Source organism: Microtus oregoni, unplaced genomic scaffold (genome assembly GCF_018167655.1).
Source record: "Microtus oregoni isolate MIOR12 unplaced genomic scaffold, Mior012 000035F_ref0000213, whole genome shotgun sequence".
Classification (NCBI taxonomy): domain Eukaryota; kingdom Metazoa; phylum Chordata; class Mammalia; order Rodentia; family Cricetidae; genus Microtus; species Microtus oregoni.
This window is the reverse complement of record NW_024543094.1, coordinates 3,744,812-3,762,779: the sequence shown is the minus strand read 5'-3', so window position 1 is coordinate 3,762,779 and position 17,968 is coordinate 3,744,812. Positions and strand designations below refer to the sequence as shown.

The window sequence follows — 17,968 nt, the reverse complement described above, 5'->3', positions numbered from 1 at the left end:
AGCATGGATTTACCAGGATGTAAAGCTACGGTAAGTGAGAAGTAACTAGTATATTCAAACCTTGAGTCTGGGATATAGGCCTGGAAGATTTGCTGAAAATTAGGTAATTTATGTCAACAAGATCAGCTGGAAGGGCCTGCTGAGAGGCCCAGACTACCAGAAAGTGTCACCTAACTTGTATTTTTGTTTGTTTTTATTTCTTAGGAATCTGTTCCTTCCAGGGACCCTTGAGGAGGGGGGTTTTCATTCACTGTCAGCTGTGGTGAAGAGACATGCACCGTGAACATGGTGGAGTTGAAATCCTAGAAACAGAACTTATGTTTGAGAGGAGAGAGCAACATAATAAACCAAATAAACGAAAAATCACACGTTATAGAATGAGAGGTTTTGTTGTTATTGTTGAGATAGGACTTCTCTGTGTAGCTCAAGATAGCCTTGAACTTGCTATCCTCTATCCTCAGCTTTTTGTAAGTCTTATGTGCAGTAGCTCACAGTTTCTATTACGCATAGCTCTAAGAGTAGGACCTTTTGATAGGAAACAGCAAGTTAAAAGCAACATTTTAAGTGAATAGAAGATGAAATTTCCATGGGTTTCTTGGAAAAGTGCCAAAGGTAAGAAACCTTCCAGTAAAGGAATGAAGAAAGGGATGGAGGTAGAACACACGTCTGAAGGAAAATTTCAGGCACTGAGAAGAGCAAGCACAATATCCTGAGGCAAGAAAGCACTTGAGCTTCCTCAGAGAAGGCAGGGAGGGAGGCCAGCGTAGCCAGACCAAAAGCAATGAAGGGGAGGACAGTGGGAAATAAAGTTAGAATTAAAACCAGAGGACAGATCGTGGCAGGCTTAGTTCTTAAGAACAACAGTGATCATACACTAGGTACGAAGTTATTTAAGATGCCTGAGTAAAAAGTAGCATGATCTGGTCTGCATAGAACATCTGGAGTTTGGAAGGAAGGCGAAGGAGGGAGCTGGGAGTCCTTACAAGAATCCACACTAGACATGACCACGGTATGGTCAGAGTGGGCCCAGTGGGGAGAGATGCTGTGAATGGAAGTGGACGGGAGAGAGCGCTCACGGCTAGGGCTGCCTTGCATGTAATATGAAAAGCTTCTTTCTAACCTTGGCTTGTTCAGACATATCTATGCAGCTCTTGCCAAGCAAGGATTGGCTGCTCCCTCCCTGCTTATCTTCCTACCTGCTACGAGACCCGTTCCTCGAGATGTCAAGCAGGGTGTTTCTTGTGCCAGAAACTAGGATCTATGACCACATCTCTTTCTAAATTTGCTCATTCCATCACGAGCACTGCAGTTTCTGTTTTGCCCATTGAACCACTACGAGCGTTTAAAGGTTTACTGCATTTACGAGAATTGAACTCCTGTGACCCAAAGAAGGGTAAAATGGAAGCTAAGAGGCTGTCTGAAGGCCCTGAGCTATCAAGGCCAGATGAAATGGGCAATTTCTGAGCAGAGGTATCTTGCTTAAAGGTGATTGATTCCCATTCAGAAGACAGAGACTTCTGCCAGGATACAAACTTATGGACATGGTCAGCCCAGGGTTTTCCTTTTGCTTTCCTCTTGCAATGAAGGATTATTCTGAATCCCAGACAGGAGAAAGCCAGCAGCTTTTACATAGGAGAGATAACCTTGGGGTTTCTTCTCAGTGGCACAAACGTGCACATAGAGGAAATATTTGACTCTCATTACTTCACCCATGGGTATGGAGAAATAATAACAAAGTTGATATTGCAATATCAGTTCACTGATCCAGGAACCTCATGTGCTCCATTATAATAAGTAAGAATTATTATATATGATAGATATATATCTGTAATAGATATATAGCATTCTTAAAAGGCAAGTGGCCATCTCTAAACACTTGCACATATATACAACACTAAAAGGGCTCAGTGGAATATGTACACATACGTGTGTGTGTATATATATATATGTATATGTATAAGCATAATAATTAAAAGAAAAATGGTCATGAATTTGAGAGGGATGGGGCATGAAAGGAGTTGAAAGGGGGAAAAAGAGCAATGGAAACAATATATGTATAGAACTCATTAATATATGAAATTCTAAAAATGTTTTTAAAACATATATTTTTAGAAGACTAGTAAACTGTGAACTGTAGTGCATTGTGGCACCCCATCCAGCATTCTGTTTACTCCTTAGTGCCCTGCCCCTTGTCACATGTCCTGTTCATGAAGGTTATGGAGAGAGATTTGCTCCTCCCTATGGACTGTGAACTCAACCATGAAATATGTCTTTGGAAAATTAAATATGATCTCTACCTTCAAGCAAGAAGCTAAGTGGTATCATGGATTTTCTCCACTTCCTTGCTCTGGTCTCTTTCTGTGAAGACACACAGTGGAGAGGGAGGCACACACACACCAGCACATGTGGAGAGTAACCCACAAAGCTCAAAGCAGTTGCAGCCAACCTCCAGCCAAAATGTAATGTGAGGGAAAAACAGTTTTTTAGTGTGGTAGCTGCATGGATGCTGGTTTCAAAGCCTCACCAGCATGTCAGACTAACAGCTCATACCCACTTTCACAGTGCAGAGAAGGGGGTCATTTCTCATGGTTATTATGTAAACATGTACTTAGTGGATCCCTCAACTGCCCAACTTTGAAGGAGAAACTTCTCGAGTGAGATACAATTTGGGCACAATTACAGACTTAAATTATAGCCCTGAGAGGCTTCCTTTATTTTTTTCTCCTCCAAGTGACCCATTCAAACCTTGTCTATTAACAGAGCCCTCTCCTTTTTCCTTTTGTATTTACTGATCTCTCTCTCAGCTCTTTCTTTATAAATAGTTTTGCCTGGTCACTGTCAGGTCTCAGCTTGAATTTCAAGAGGTGTCACATTAGTGTGCATTTTGTTCACCTTCCCTATCTTCTTTCCCTGACAAGGACTTACTACCTGCTGATAGAGAGGAACCTGAATTCTGTACCTCCATCACATAGCTATGCTGCTGGCAAAGGCTCTCAGCTAAATTCTTGTATCCTCCATAGGTTGTTATCTCAAAGCCTAGAAACCAGGGAAGATGTAAGTATCTATCACCAACTCAAAACAGCATCTTCTCCCTGAGTCTATATTCTTAGACTGTTTCAGTTTCCTGTCTGGTGAGCAGTGAGCAACTTGATTAGATATAAATGCAAGCTTGATGCTATAGACTAACAGATTTACACTGAAAAGTATTTGTATTATAGAGTAGGGTTTTTTTTTTTTTTTTTTTTTTTTTTTTACAGATCATAGCATCTGGAGACAGGGTGGGAAGAAGATAAACTGAGGAGGGGTAACTATCCTGTCTTTCTCCACTGTTCTTCATGACAAAATGAGATGAGGGAGAAGCTATTGTTCACATTAATCCAGAGACATTAAAGGATCTTATATTTACAGAAGTATCAGAATAGGATACTGGTTCATTATCCTTAACTAGAATGCAATAGTTTGAGGGATGGGAGTGCAAGACAGGATGACTTGAATAATGAACCAAGTGAGATAACATACCAGTTACACTCTACCCAGAGAACCCATGTCATATGCAAGGACCACAGGGATGCTTACACAGGGCAGAAAAGTGAAGGACCATAGGAATGTCTGCCGTGATGGAAAAGAGAAGTCATATTGAAATGAGGAGATGGGAGTCCGGTGCTAAGTGATTCTCGGTTGTACCCTAGGCAGATTAGTGCAGAGAGATAGTTCGAGTCTCATTCTATCGCTTCCTGTCTCTGAGATACTAAGCAAACTGTGGTTTCTTACTTCAAGTGAGAACAAGCGCATGTTCTCCATAACGTTTGTGGCAACTGCAAGCGAGAAATAAAAGGCAAAGTCATAAGAATATCAGGAGACGAGAGCCAATCAGTCCCTTTCTGCTCTATTAAAAAACTTGACAACATCAACGAAACCTATGGGACCTATGCGATGGTTCAGCGAATCAACGGGATGACTGTCAAGCCTGACAGGCTGATTTTAATCCCTAGAAACCACGTGGTAGAAAGAGAAACAGATTCCAAAAACTTGTCTTCCGGTTTCCGTATGAGCTTTGTGACACAGGTGTGTTTTTAATTCCACATACATTTAGACTTACAGAGAGTTATAATGATATTAGAATGAATTTCCTAATTTTATAATATAGATTTTTGAAATGTAAACTTTTTGCTAACTGAGTTTTGTTTCTGTTTCTACGTTTCTCTGTGTGAGAGAAAGGTATATAAAAGTGATGTGCACATGTGTGTATTTTTTGAATCATTTAAGATTTATCTATTGACAGAATGTTCTCCTCTTTCTTAATATTTTGGTTTTGTACAGCCTAAACACAATGAATTATCTTATATAACTGTAGTATAATTATTTTTGAAAATTAGGAAATTTCGGCAAGTGCAGTGTCTTGGCAAGTACAGGCACTTGCCACCAAGCCTGAGGTTCTGACTTCAAGCCCTGCAGCCCACATTAGGATGGAAGGAAACAACCAACTCCCCAAATGTGTCTTTTGACCTATACACACACATACACACACACAAATGCACACACACAAATGCACACACACAAATGCACACACACAAATACACACACACAAATGCACACACACACTCACTCACACACACATACTGTTGCATGAATAAACCTCTAGATGCAAATAAATTAATATTTTTTTAAAGTTAGGAAGTTATCAGTGTAGCACTATTAGTTAATCTAAAAAGTTTACTCAGATTGTGCCAGTTTTCTTAACAGATTTCCCACAATAGTACTAGTGGGCTCATAGTCCTAGCAGTTTGGTGCTGTGCACACACTGTGCACCGCTATGTAAGCCTGTTGAGTCTGCCGAGTCTCTGCTCCCGCCCCAGAAGCCTGCACAGCAGCAGCTTCCAACACCAAGAAGGCAGTCAGCAGAACGAGTATCCACTCAGCTCCAGTTTTACTTCTTCATGCTTTGTGATTGAGGCCTGTGACATCCTTAGCAACAAAAGGGGCTCACTGGTTAGCTCTGGCAACAAGCCAACTGGAGTCTTAGGGACTTCCTTAGACAACCATTTGTAGGACGGTATCCTAACCCCCAATCTGGCGTTTTCCTCTTTTGGTTTTACTTTTTAGCACTCACTGATAGATATCTGTTACTCTCTTTCTCTCTCTCTTTCCCTTCCTCCCTCCTCCCCTCATCTCTCTTTCACACACACACACACACACACACACACACACACACACACACACATCCTTTTACAAAAAGTGTATATGGATATGTTAAGCATCCAAGGCTTTCCCCTGATCATCAGAATGAATTCTTTGTACGTTACAGTGCACAGAACAACAGAGGGAAAGATGATCTCCTGGAGGAGGACTGGAAAGCATTGTGAAATGGGTCTGTCACTCTAAAGTGCACAGTAACAACTAGGCCTGCGGCCTTCACAAGGTTGGCCCCTACTCTTTGGTTGCAGAGGCCTCGGAGGAACTGCCTCTGCCACCCATCCCTGCTGACTTCACCTCATAACGTTGGAGTTAGAGGTCCAGGTGTTTCTTCATGCATTGCTGCATGACCTAGAAGTAGTCTCCACAGTCTCATGACTGGATTTACTCTGTGCTATAAAGGAAACAGGTAAATTTGAACTCGAGCTGTTCCCTATGACAGCCACTGGCCATTTCTCCAAAACAAAGGCGATCCTAGTTAATGTTTCATTTGAACAATATCACTCTGGGTTCTGTGTGTATATTGTACCATCTTTGTGCTGTTGGCAGTTATGAGGTAGTTTGCTATCAAATGGACAAACCTATCCTTTCCTTCCTTCCATGGCTGTTCCACACACTCTGACCTGGACAAAGTAAGTCTCTAGGCTGTAACAGAAACACCTGCTAGCTGGAGGTACTGAGGTCTGCAGGACCACTTCTGCCAGCCTGGTCCTTCTCATCTGCTCTGAGGTCTGCAGGACCACTTCTGCCAACCTGGTCTTCCTCATCTGCTGAGGTCTGCAGGACCACTTCTGCTAGCCTGGTCCTTCTCATCTGCTCTGAGGTCTGCAGGACCACTTCTGCCAACCTGGTCTTCCTCATCTGTTGAGGTCTGCAGGACCTCTTCTGCCAGCCTGTTCTTCCTCACTTCTCAGCGCCTACTACAGTCCTCAGCCTGCATGCCTCTCCTCCACTCCCTGGGCAGCAGGAACGACCTTTCCCAAAGGGATTTTCACTGGATAACCTGTGCCTCTAGAACAGCTTTATCCATCACATGGAGAATCTCTGTTCAGACTTTTTATTTTAATGTTTTATTACCTTACTAAGTATCAGATTTCCTTCTAGCTTTTGATATGTAGTCTTGGTTAACCTTCTTTCTTCTCTACCTCTTGCTAATATTATTAACACTAATAGACAATTAATCCAAAGAAATCAAATATGTCACTTTTGATAAAAGTCATTCATTATAAAATCATTTGGAATAATTTATAAATGAACACATCAATTAATTAAATCTTGTTTCAAATAGATACCTGTCTTGTGACAAAGTTTTGTACCTTATTCTGGAGTTATTCACTTTCCAGGACAGAAAAGACTCATCATACTTTGTCAGGAGATCTCTAATTAAACCTGTATATTGATAAAGTCTTGAAAAATGGGAAGCCGGGTGGTGGTGGCGCACACCTTTAATCCCAGCACTCGGGAGGCAGAGGCAGGCGGATCTCTGTGAGTTCGAGACCAGCCTGGTCTACAAGAGCTAGTGCCAGGACAGGCTCCAAAGCTACAGAGAAACCCTGTCTCGAAAAACTAAAAAAAAAAAAAAAAAAAAAAAAAAATGGGAAATGCTTATCTATTTCTATCTTCATTCACATTTCTTATTTAATATTTTAGTGACTTGTTTTAATTGTTAACTAACCTCATGTATATACTTAACATAATCTTGGAGCGACAGAGTTCATCATTCTGTTTACAGAAAATACATACCAGGAACAGTAGACTCATCAAAGCCATTTGTTCAATCAAATTCTTTCGTGTTAGAAAAGCTCTGGTCTCCATTTAAATATAAATACATGTGTTAATGAATGTATGAAGGACCATAAATATGACTAGACATAGCAGGTAGAGTGGAAATTTATGTTAAATTAATAACATATAACCAGTAAGAGTAATGAAATATCTATTTTCAAGCATCCATATATGTAATCACAGCACACAGCATCCCCTTTCGAACACCACACCTTATCTCTCCAGAGATGTACAAGAGATGTCCAGAGAGACGCACAGAGGCGGAGCGGCGGCGGCCAGACGCGGCGGAGCGGCGGCGGCCAGACGCGGCGGAGCGGCGGCGGCCAGACGCGGCGGAGCAACACCGCATACAGGAAGAGGCTTTCGGGGACCAGCGCAGAGGCAGACCCAAGCGGCGGGAACAGGCGTGCAATAAGGAGAGCAGATCGCCCTACTACAATCGAATCAAAGAGGTAGGCCTTTGGTTGGCCAGGTCACTGGCACAAGGGGAGCCTGGTCCTGTCCTGAAGATCCTTCAGAGGGGTGAGAGGGTTCTTGGCCTGCAGCAGGAACCACGAAAGAGAGTGAGGGCATTTTGTAAGCGGAGCCCTTGGCCAGCAGGGAAACCTGATCCGGTTTTTAAAGGACCCATTGGATAGGATCAATAGGAGGAGATGGGCAGGCGCCAAGGCAAGAATTCTCCCAATAATCCGAAAAACAACATGAAAACATCAGAACCCAATGATCTTACAACAGAAGTATTTGAACAACCTAACACAGAAGAAATGGAAAAAATCGACTTTATGAAGATAATAGAGTCCCTTAAACAACATGTAAAAAATGCCCTTATAGAAATGGATGAGAAGTATAACAAAAAGTTTGAAGAAATGAGTAAATACGTACATGATACCCTGGGAAACCAAGAAAAAACCATCAAACAGGTAATGGAAACAGTTCAAGAATTGAAAACTGAAATGAAGGCAAAGAAGAAAATACAAACTGAGGACCAGCTGGATATGGAAAATCTAGGCCAACGAGCAGAGTCTACAGAAACAAGCATAATCAATAGAATACAAGAGCTAGAAGAAAGACTCTCAGATGGTGAGGACACCATAGAGAAAATAAACGAACAGATCAAAGAAAACAGCAAAGCCAACAAATTCTCAACACAAAACATTCAGGAACTATGGGACACAATAAAAAAACCAAACCTAAGAATAATAGGAATAGAAGAAGGAGAAGAGTCACAGCTCAAAGGCCCAGAAAATATTTTCAACAAAATTATGGAAGAAAACTTTCCCAACTTAAAGAAAGATATTCACTTAAATATTCAAGAAGCATACAGAACACCAAACAGACTGGATCAAAGAAAAACATCTCCTCGCCATATAATAATCAAAACACAAAATATACAGGTTAAAGAAAAAATATTAAGAGCTGCAAAAGAAAAAGGGCAAGTAACTTATAAAGGTAAACCGATCAGACTTACACCTGACTTCTCGATGGAAACTATGAAAGCCAGAAGGTCCTGGATAGAGGTTCTGCAGAAGCTAAGAGACCATGGATGCAAACCCAAACTACTATACCCAGCCAAGCTATCATTCATGATCAATGGAGAAAACAAAACATTCCAGGATAAGAACAAATTTAAACAATACGTAGCCACAAATCCAGCCCTACAGAAAGTAATAGAAGGAAAATCGCAACCCAAGGAATCCAACACTGCCAACACTGCCTACAATAACCCAGGCATCTAATGACCCTTCACGAGCACATCTCAAAGAAGGGAGACAATCTCTACTACCAAAAGCAATAAGAATAACCGGAGTAAACAACCACTGGTCATTAATATCACTTAATATTAATGGGCTCAATTCACCTATAAAAAGGCACAGGCTAAAAGATTGGATACGAAAACAGGATCCAACATTCTGCTGTTTGCAAGAAACACATCTCAACCACAAAGACAGGCACCTACTCAGAGTAAAGGGTTGGGAAAAGGTGTTTCAAGCAAATGGTCCTAAGAAAAAAGCAGGTGTGGCCATACTAATTTCTAACAAAACTGACTTCAAACTAAAATCAATCAGAAGAGACCGAGACGGTCACTTTATACTCATAACAGGAACAATTCATCAGGAGGAGGTCTCAATCCTGAATATATACGCCCCCAATATAAAAGCACCTACTTATGTAAAAGAAATATTACTAGAACTCAAGGCAGACATCAAACCACACACACTAGTAGTAGGAGACTTCAACACACCTCTCTCTCCAAGGGACAGGTCAATCAGACAGAAACCTAATAGAGAATTAAGAGAATTATTGGAGGTAATGAAGCAAATGGACTTAACAGACATCTATAGAACATTCCACCCAAATAGGAAAGAATATACCTTCTTCTCTGCAGCTCATGGAACCTTCTCAAAAATTGACCACATACTCGGAAACAAAGGAAACCTCCACAGATACAAAAAAATATCAGTGTCCACCTGTGTCTTATCAGATCATCACGGATTAAAATTAGAAGGCAACAACCACGCTGCCCCCAAAAAACCGACAAACTCATGGAAACTGAACAGTCAACTACTGAACCACACCTGGGTCAAGGAAGAAATCAAGAAAGAAATTAAAGTCTTCCTTGAATTTAATGAAAATAAAGGGACAACATACTCAAACCTATGGGACACAATGAAAGCAGTGCTAAGAGGAAAGTTCATAGCACTAAGTGCCCACTTAAAGAAAACGGAGAATGCATACATTGGGGACTTAACAACACACCTGAAAGCTCTAGAAAAAAAAGAAGCAGACGCGCCCAGGAGAAGTAGAAGACTGGAAATAATAAAACTGAGGGCTGAAATCAACAAAATAGAAACACAGAAAACAGTCCAAAGAATCAATGAAACAAAAAGCTGGTTCTTGGAGAAAATCAACAAGATCGACAAACCCCTATCCAAACTAATTAAACGACAGAGAGAGAACACGCAAATAAATAAGATCAGAAATGAAAAGGGGGACATAACCACAGACACAGAGGAAATTCAGAGAATCATTAGATCTTACTACAAAAGCCTGTATGCCACAAAACTGGAAAATACAAAAGAAATGGACATTTTTTTAAATAAGTACCACATACCAAAGCTAAACCAAGACCAGGTGAATGATCTAAATAGACCGGTTTCTCGTGAAGAATTAGAAATGGTTATCAAAAATCTCCCTTCGAAAAAAAGCCCAGGACCAGATGGTTTCAATGCAGAATTCTACCAGAACTTCCAAGAAGAACTAATACCTATACTCCTTAATGTATTTCACAATATAGAATCAGAAGAGTCATTGCCAAATTCCTTTTATGAAGCTACAGTTACCCTGATACCAAAACCACAAAAAGACCCAACCAAGAAAGAGAATTACAGACCGATCTCACTCATGAACATCGACGCAAAAATTTTCAATAAAATACTGGCAAACCGAATCCAAGAACACATAAGAAAAATTATCCATTATGATCAAGTAGGCTTCATCCCAGAGATGCAGGGCTGGTTCAACATACGCAAATCTATCAATGTAATCCACCATATAAATAAACTGAAAGAAAAAAACCATATGATCATTTCACTAGATGCTGAAAAAGCATTCGACAAAATTCAACACCCCTTTATGATAAAGGTCTTGGAGAGAATAGGGATACAAGGGTCCTACCTAAATATAATAAAAGCTATTTACAGCAAGCCAACAGCTAACATTAAATTAAACGGAGAAAAACTCAAAGCCATCCCACTTAAATCAGGAACACGACAAGGATGTCCACTCTCTCCATACCTCTTCAATATAGTGCTTGAAATTCTAGCAATAGCAATAAGACAACATAAGGAGATCAAGGGGATTCGTATCGGAAAGGAAGAAGTTAAGCTTTCGTTATTTGCAGATGATATGATAGTGTACATAAGCGACCCCAAAAATTCTACCAAAGAACTCCTACAGCTGATAAACAGCTTTAGTAATGTGGCAGGATACAAGATCAACTCCAAAAAATCAGTTGCCTTCCTATACACTAAGGATAAGGAAGCAGAGAGGGAAATCAGAGAAGCATCACCTTTCACGATAGCCACAAATAGCATAAAATACCTTGGGGTAACCCTGACCAAGGAAGTGAAAGATCTACTTGACAAGAACTATAAGTCTTTGAAGAAAGAAATTGAAGAAGACACCAGAAAATGGAAAGACCTCCCTTGCTCTTGGATTGGGAGGATCAACATAGTAAAAATGGCAATTCTACCAAAAGCAATCTATAGATTCAATGCAATCCCCATCAAAATCCCATCAAAATTCTTCACAGATCTGGAGAAGACAATAATCAACTTTATATGGAAAAACAAAAAACCCAGGATAGCCAAAACAATCTTATACAATAAAGGATTGTCTGGAGGCATTACCATCCCTGACTTCAAACTCTATTACAGAGCTACATTATTGAAAACAGCTTGGTATTGGCATAAAAACAGAGAAGTCGACCAATGGAATCGAATAGAAGACCCTGACATTAACCCACAAACCTATGAACACCTGATCTTCGATAAAGGAGCTAAAAGTATACAATGGAAAAAAGAGAGCATCTTCAACAAATGGTGCTGGCAAAACTGGATGTCAATCTGTAGAAGAATGAAAATAGATCCATATCTATCACCATGCACAAAACTCAAATCCAAATGGATTAAAGACCTCAATATCAGTCCGAACACACTGAACCTGATAGAAGAGAAAGTGGGAAGTACTCTACAGCACATGGGCACAGGAGACCACTTCCTATGTATAACCCCAGCAGCACAGACACTAAGGGCATCATTGAATAAATGGGACTCCCTGAGGCTGAGAAGCTTCTGTAAAGCAAAGGACACTGTCACTAAGACAAAAAGACAACCCACTGACTGGGAGAAGATCTTCACCAACCCTGCTACTGACAAAGGTTTGATCTCCAAAATATATAAAGAACTCAAGAAACTAGACCGTAAAAGGCTAATCAACCCAATTATAAAGTGGGGCACTGATCTGAACAGAGAATTCTCAACAGAAGAACTTCAAATGGCCAAAAGACACTTAAGGTCATGCTCAACTTCCTTAGCGATCAGGGAAATGCAAATCAAGACAACTTTAAGATACCACCTTACACCTGTCAGAATGGCGAAAATAAAAAACACCAATGATAGCCTTTGCTGGAGAGGTTGTGGAGAAAGGGGTACACTCACCCATTGCTGGTGGGAATGCAAACTTGTGCAACCACTCTGGAAAGCAGTGTTTCGGTTTCTCAGGAAATTCGGGATCAACCTACCCCTGGATCCAGCAATACCACTCTTGGGAATATACCCAAGAGAGGCCCTATCATACAACAAAAGTATATGCTCAACTATGTTCATGGCAGCATTGTTTGTAATAGCCAGAACCTGGAAACAACCTAGATGCCCTTCAACGGAAGAATGGATGAAGAAAGTATGGAATATATACATATTAGAGTATTACTCAGCAGTAAAAAACAAGGACTTCTTGAATTTTGCATACAAATGGATGGAAATAGAAAACACTATCCTGAGTGAGGTAAGCCAGACCCAAAAAGAGGAACATGGGATGTACTCACTCATATTTGGTTTCTAGCCATAAATAAAGGACATTGAGCTTATAATTCATGTTCCTAGAGAAGCTAAATAAGAAGGTGAATCCAAAGACAAACACATAGGCATCCTCAGGAATATTAACCTTCATCAGGCGATGAAAGGAGACAGAGACAGAGACCCACACGGGAGCACCGGACAGAAATCTCAAGGTCCAAATCAGGAGCAGAAGGAGACGGAGCACGAGCAAGGAACTCAGGACCACGAGGGGTGCACCCACACACTAAGACAATGGGGATGTTCTATTGGGATCTCACCATGGCCAGCTGGCCTAGGCCTGAAAAAACATGGGATAAATCCGGACTAGCTGAACATAGCGGACAATGAGGAATACTGAGAATTCAAGAACAATTGCAGTGGGTTTTTGATCCTACTGCACGTACTGGCTTTGTGGGAGCCTAGGCAGGTTGGATGCTCACCTTACGAGACCTGGATAGAGGTGGGCAGTCCTTGGGCTTCCCACAGGTCAGGGAACCCTGATTGCTCTTCGAGCAGATGAGGGAGGGGGAATTGATCGGGGGAGGGGGAGGGAAATGGGAAGCGGTTGTGGGGACGAGGCAGAAATCCTTAATAAATAAATAAATTTAAAAAAAAAAAAAAAAAAAGAAAAAATAAAGTAACAGAATCCTCTCCTACATTTCTATAAGAAGGGAGTTAATTTGAAGATTGTTAGCTGACACAGTCACCCAATGATGAGGGCATTGGCTTTGCATTGACATTTTCAGAATAAAAGCACCACAAAAAGAAAAAAAAAAAAAAAGAGATGTCCAGAGATGTACAGAGATGGAGGGGCCACTGCGAACCTCTGTGATAACTGGAACAGTTAGTTTGGAAGAGGATTTTCTCTTTGTTGGATGCCTCTGAAACACTATACCCTGTGGATAATGCACTAGGTTCGAATTTGAGATAGGATTGTGTCTTTTTTTTTTTTGGAAGAATGACTAAAGACTTATTTTATCAGATCAGTTTTTGAAAGAAAAAAACAGAAGGTGAGAGTTTGAAACAGAATTCAACTAATAGCTCCATGTTTGGGTATCCTTTAGAAAGGTGTAGTATTTGAAGGAGCATGTCCCTTATAGGTCTGGTTATTTAACACCTGGTCATAGTTGATGGTGCTGTTTCAGGAGGTTTAGGAGATGTGGCCTTCATGGAGGAAGTATGCCGTTGGAGGTGGGTTTTGAGAGTTAAAAGCCTCCTGCCACTTCCAGTTAGCTCCCTTTCCCTCTGACTTGTGTACGTATGCTCCTAAGGATGTGAGCGCTCAGCTTCCTATGCCAGCAGCCATGCCTTTTGTCAGGCCACTTCATCGAGATAGACCCACATCCTTCTGGACCCGAAGCCCAGATAAACTCCTCCTTCTAAGAGTTGCCTTGGTAATGGTGTTTCATCACAGTCACAAAACAGTGACTAGCACAAAAGCCTTTCTTCTTCCAAGGAAGTCATGTCACCCTGGTAGGAAGATCACTGCTCTAGGAGACTGTGAGTTCTTGGAGGACTAAAGAATCAATATCCTGAATCACCAGCACTCACCTGCTTTCAGGGTCAGAACAATTCAAGTAAACATTTAAGGTTACAGGGTTATTTCATTCAGTAAAAGAAGAAAATGGTGGTGCTCTAATTAAATGATGGGAACTGTTTGAATAAGTCCAAAAAAGTCTGATACCTAGAAAATTGTAAAGGCTGTAATTTTCATCTTAATTTTCAGTGAATTGCTGAACACACACACACACACACACACACACACACACCCCTTCTACCTAACCTTTCCAAACTCCTCCACTAGTTTTCTTTTAGCATGCTCAAAACTTATCTCCCAATAAATTGAATTGCATAATATTCTCCGAATCTCACACCAGGGTCTCATTCTCTGAAGATTATTCTATTCTTAGTTCATCTTAACCTGCCTTTTCTCTTGCATATTCTATAACTTCTCTTTGGTCGGTGATAAGTGACATGGCAACTTGTATGGAAATTCTCTAGATGAAAGATTCGCTGACTACCAAGGTTTGGTACAGTCAGTGTAGCAGGCTGCAATGACCTTAGTGGGGGAAGACACCTCACACAGGTCACAGTGCCTGATTCCAGGTAGGTGAGGAAGCTGCTAGTGCCACAAGACCAAAGGCCTAGAAGCAGGTGACTTCAAATCATGTTCAACTCTGCCCATCCTTTAGAGCCAAATTGAAATTTTTAGAGAGTCATGGTTTCTATGTCTTAAAATTCTCCCCGATAGTCAGCACCTCACTTTAAATGGAGACAGCAGAGCTATGTGTTTGATAGTGCATGTCAGACACGGTGCCTTGCCCTCCCTACAGCTTTAGTCATTATCTCTTCTCTCTGTGATAGCTCCCAACCTCTTGCTTTATTTCTGTTCCTTCCTTCCAGCATTCAGAAGTGTCCCCTCCATTCTCACTCAGATAATTTATCGATTTCCTTTTTCCAGCTGACAGAGGAAAGACACCTGGCTTCTCCCTTCCAGATCTTCTTCAAGTCCTACCCACTTGCATCTTGGTTTAAAAAAACCATCATCCAATCCCAACATTTTTATTCACAGACATAAAAGCACAAAGAAGGGGCCAGAGAGACGGCTCATCAGTTAAGATCACTTGTTGCTCTTGCAGAGGACAGATGTTCAAATCCCAGCACCTCCATTGTTAGTGTCATAAAGTACTAGAACTTCAGTGTCAGGGAACCTGGTGCTCTATTCTGGCCTCAGCAGGCCCTAGGCATGCACACAATACACACACATGTATATGTAGGCACTCACACATAAAATAAAATAACTAAGTGAAGAAGAAGAACATAAAGTCCAGTCTGGCATGGCGGTGAAAACCTGTAAAATCACTCAGGACACAAAGGCAAGAGGATCATAGCATGTTCAAGGCTAACCCTGACAACATTGTGGCATATGTTTTATAAAACAAAACAAATCAAACAGAAACCTAGGTCCCTGTGTCTCCCAGAGACAGAGACAGTATGACAGTGCCTGCCCGGGTATAGGGTGAGGCAGGGGTGCTGCAGCTACAGGCTGTCAGCTCAAGGGATGGGTGTCGGATTCCCCTTTGTATGCTGTGAATATGTTTTATTACCACTGGTTAATAAGAAGCTACTTTGGGCCTATAGCAGCACACAATATAGCTAGGTGGGAAATCTGACATATATAGAGAGCTGGCGGAGTCAAGAAGATGGCTGCCAGAACCCTCTGGAACCTTGCCGGTAAACCATGATCCTCGTGGTAAAATACAAAGTAATGGAAATGGGTTAGTTTCAGATATAGAAGCTAGATGGCAATATGCCTAAGTGATTGGCCTAGTGCTATTGCAATTAATACAGTTTCTGTGTGATTGTTTCAGTTCTGGGTAGCTGGGAAGCTAATGAGCAGCCTCCGCCTACAGGGGTTCAAGCTTTGGGCTTCCTTAAGGGCTTCTCGGCTGGTGGCATTGCTGCGGCTGTTGCTCCAGAGAGTCAAACTGCCCTTGCAGGTCAGCATGCCAACAAACGGACCAGTGCAGAGAACACTACAAAGGCATCATTGATTGTAGTGTGAGAATCCCCCCACAGCAGGGTTTCCTTCCTCTCCTTCTGGAGGGGTAACTTGACCAGTGAGCACAGTACTTCTCCAACACAAGACCTCCATTTCGCCTTCAAGGATGTGCAAGCAGATCTTCCTAGGGGCCCTGGGCTGACATCACCTGGTTTCTGATGGGGAGCTAGGACCACTTCCCTCTGCGCAGCCTGCACACTGGGTTTTGTTATGACTAGAATGGCTGCCGATGTGTGCCAGGGGTCTTTTCAGTGAATTCAATGAAATGGGCTCCTGCTCCACAAAGATCTTCAAGTCTGATGGCCTGAATGGGTTTTCAGGGTTTTAGAGTCCCTACCCTGGGGATCATCATCATTTACACGGTTGCCTACCTTGGAGTCTGTGACACCACTACCAAGGGGATACTGCCAGACCCCAAGAATGTACACATTACTGGGAGCTGAGTGATTGCCTAGAACTTGAGGGCAGTTGCAGGACTGGTGTCCTATCTATTTGATACTGTTCCTGCCAGGGTGGTGATTTAGTATGGCTGGAAAGCAGCTGATATTATGTACACAGGACACGTGACTGCTGTAGGAAGATTGCAAAAGAGGAAAGAGTCAACGCTTTCTTCAAAAGTGCCCGATCCAATGTATTGAGCGGCACGGGTGGTGCTTTTGTATTTGGTACTGTAAGATGAGATCAAAATATATGACTAATGTAATCAAAACTGAAGTTCACTGGTTCACACATTCACAGATCCATTGTGTGATTTAAAATAACTATTCTTGGGAGATTAAAAAGACAGATCTGGGATAAAACCAGACCTCAGAAAAATGTTTTGTTGAGTGTTCATTAAACCACATTTTTTTTTAATTTATTTTACATTTAGATTCTCACAGAAAACGGAAGATAGCTTATCACACTTGTTCAATTAATTATCTGATAACTGATAATGAAAAAGTAACTGAGCATGAATCATTAATAAAGTCGACTCAATACAGAAAAACAAAACAGAAAGCAGGCGTCTTGCAAATTCTCATGTATTAAGATAGCGAGGGAAGGATAGGACAGAAGAGAAGGAGGTATACTCACAGATATCACAGCGCTCTACTAAGGAGATAATAAAAACCATCAGACAGTCCTGAGAAAGAAATGGTTCAGATGCCTGAAAGAGCTAAAATCAGAATGCGCCACCCAGGAAGCAGAATGATGCCTCTCACCGAAGCCTGGAGAACATCATGGCCTGTCCCTGACTGAGGACACCTGGCTGTAAAGAGAACTCTGATTCTAAGCAAACAGCAGTGACAGGGCAGTTTCAGCCTGGAAGGCAGACTCCAGCGAGTCTGTCAGTGTCTCACAGGCAGGAAGACTCAGTAGGACGGGTGGTCACCACCGCTCTGCTTTCCTGAAACTGTCTAGAGCCTCACACAGACAGGCAGGCTAAGCTGACATGGAATTTTCCTACTTCTCACTGTTAACGCAGCCACACTGCATGCAAAGACATACAAATGCGAAACACGGGATATTACTTTGTACAAATAGCCAACTTCCATACCTGCAGGGGTTCCAGGAATATAGAACAGCTAAAAGCTGAAGCAGCTTGGATAAAGGTGAAGCCAAAGGCAGGCCCAAGCATGTCAGAGCTGAACAGAGCTTCACATCCAAGGCTAGGGCTTTCTTAAAGGGAGATAAATCCACACCCCAGGTTCTCCACTGGAAGTCAGAGGCATTGGAGGGTCGACTTGTCAATGTAGAGAAAAGGAACCAGTGTTGCCTATCAGCCACTGGAACAGGAGCTCTAAGAAGACCAAGAATCCTAAACTGCCTC

At 41.7% G+C, this 17,968-nt stretch overlaps 1 protein-coding gene and 1 pseudogene across 7 annotated transcripts in view; one reads left to right on the top strand and one right to left on the bottom strand.

Annotated features, from left to right (window-relative positions):
- The window catches only part of Hecw1 (HECT, C2 and WW domain containing E3 ubiquitin protein ligase 1), a 256,017-nt gene that overhangs the window by 175,775 nt on the left and 62,274 nt on the right, over positions 1-17,968 (bottom strand). The window lies entirely within an intron of this gene.
- On the top strand, positions 3,934-16,856 carry LOC121432687 (annotated as a pseudogene).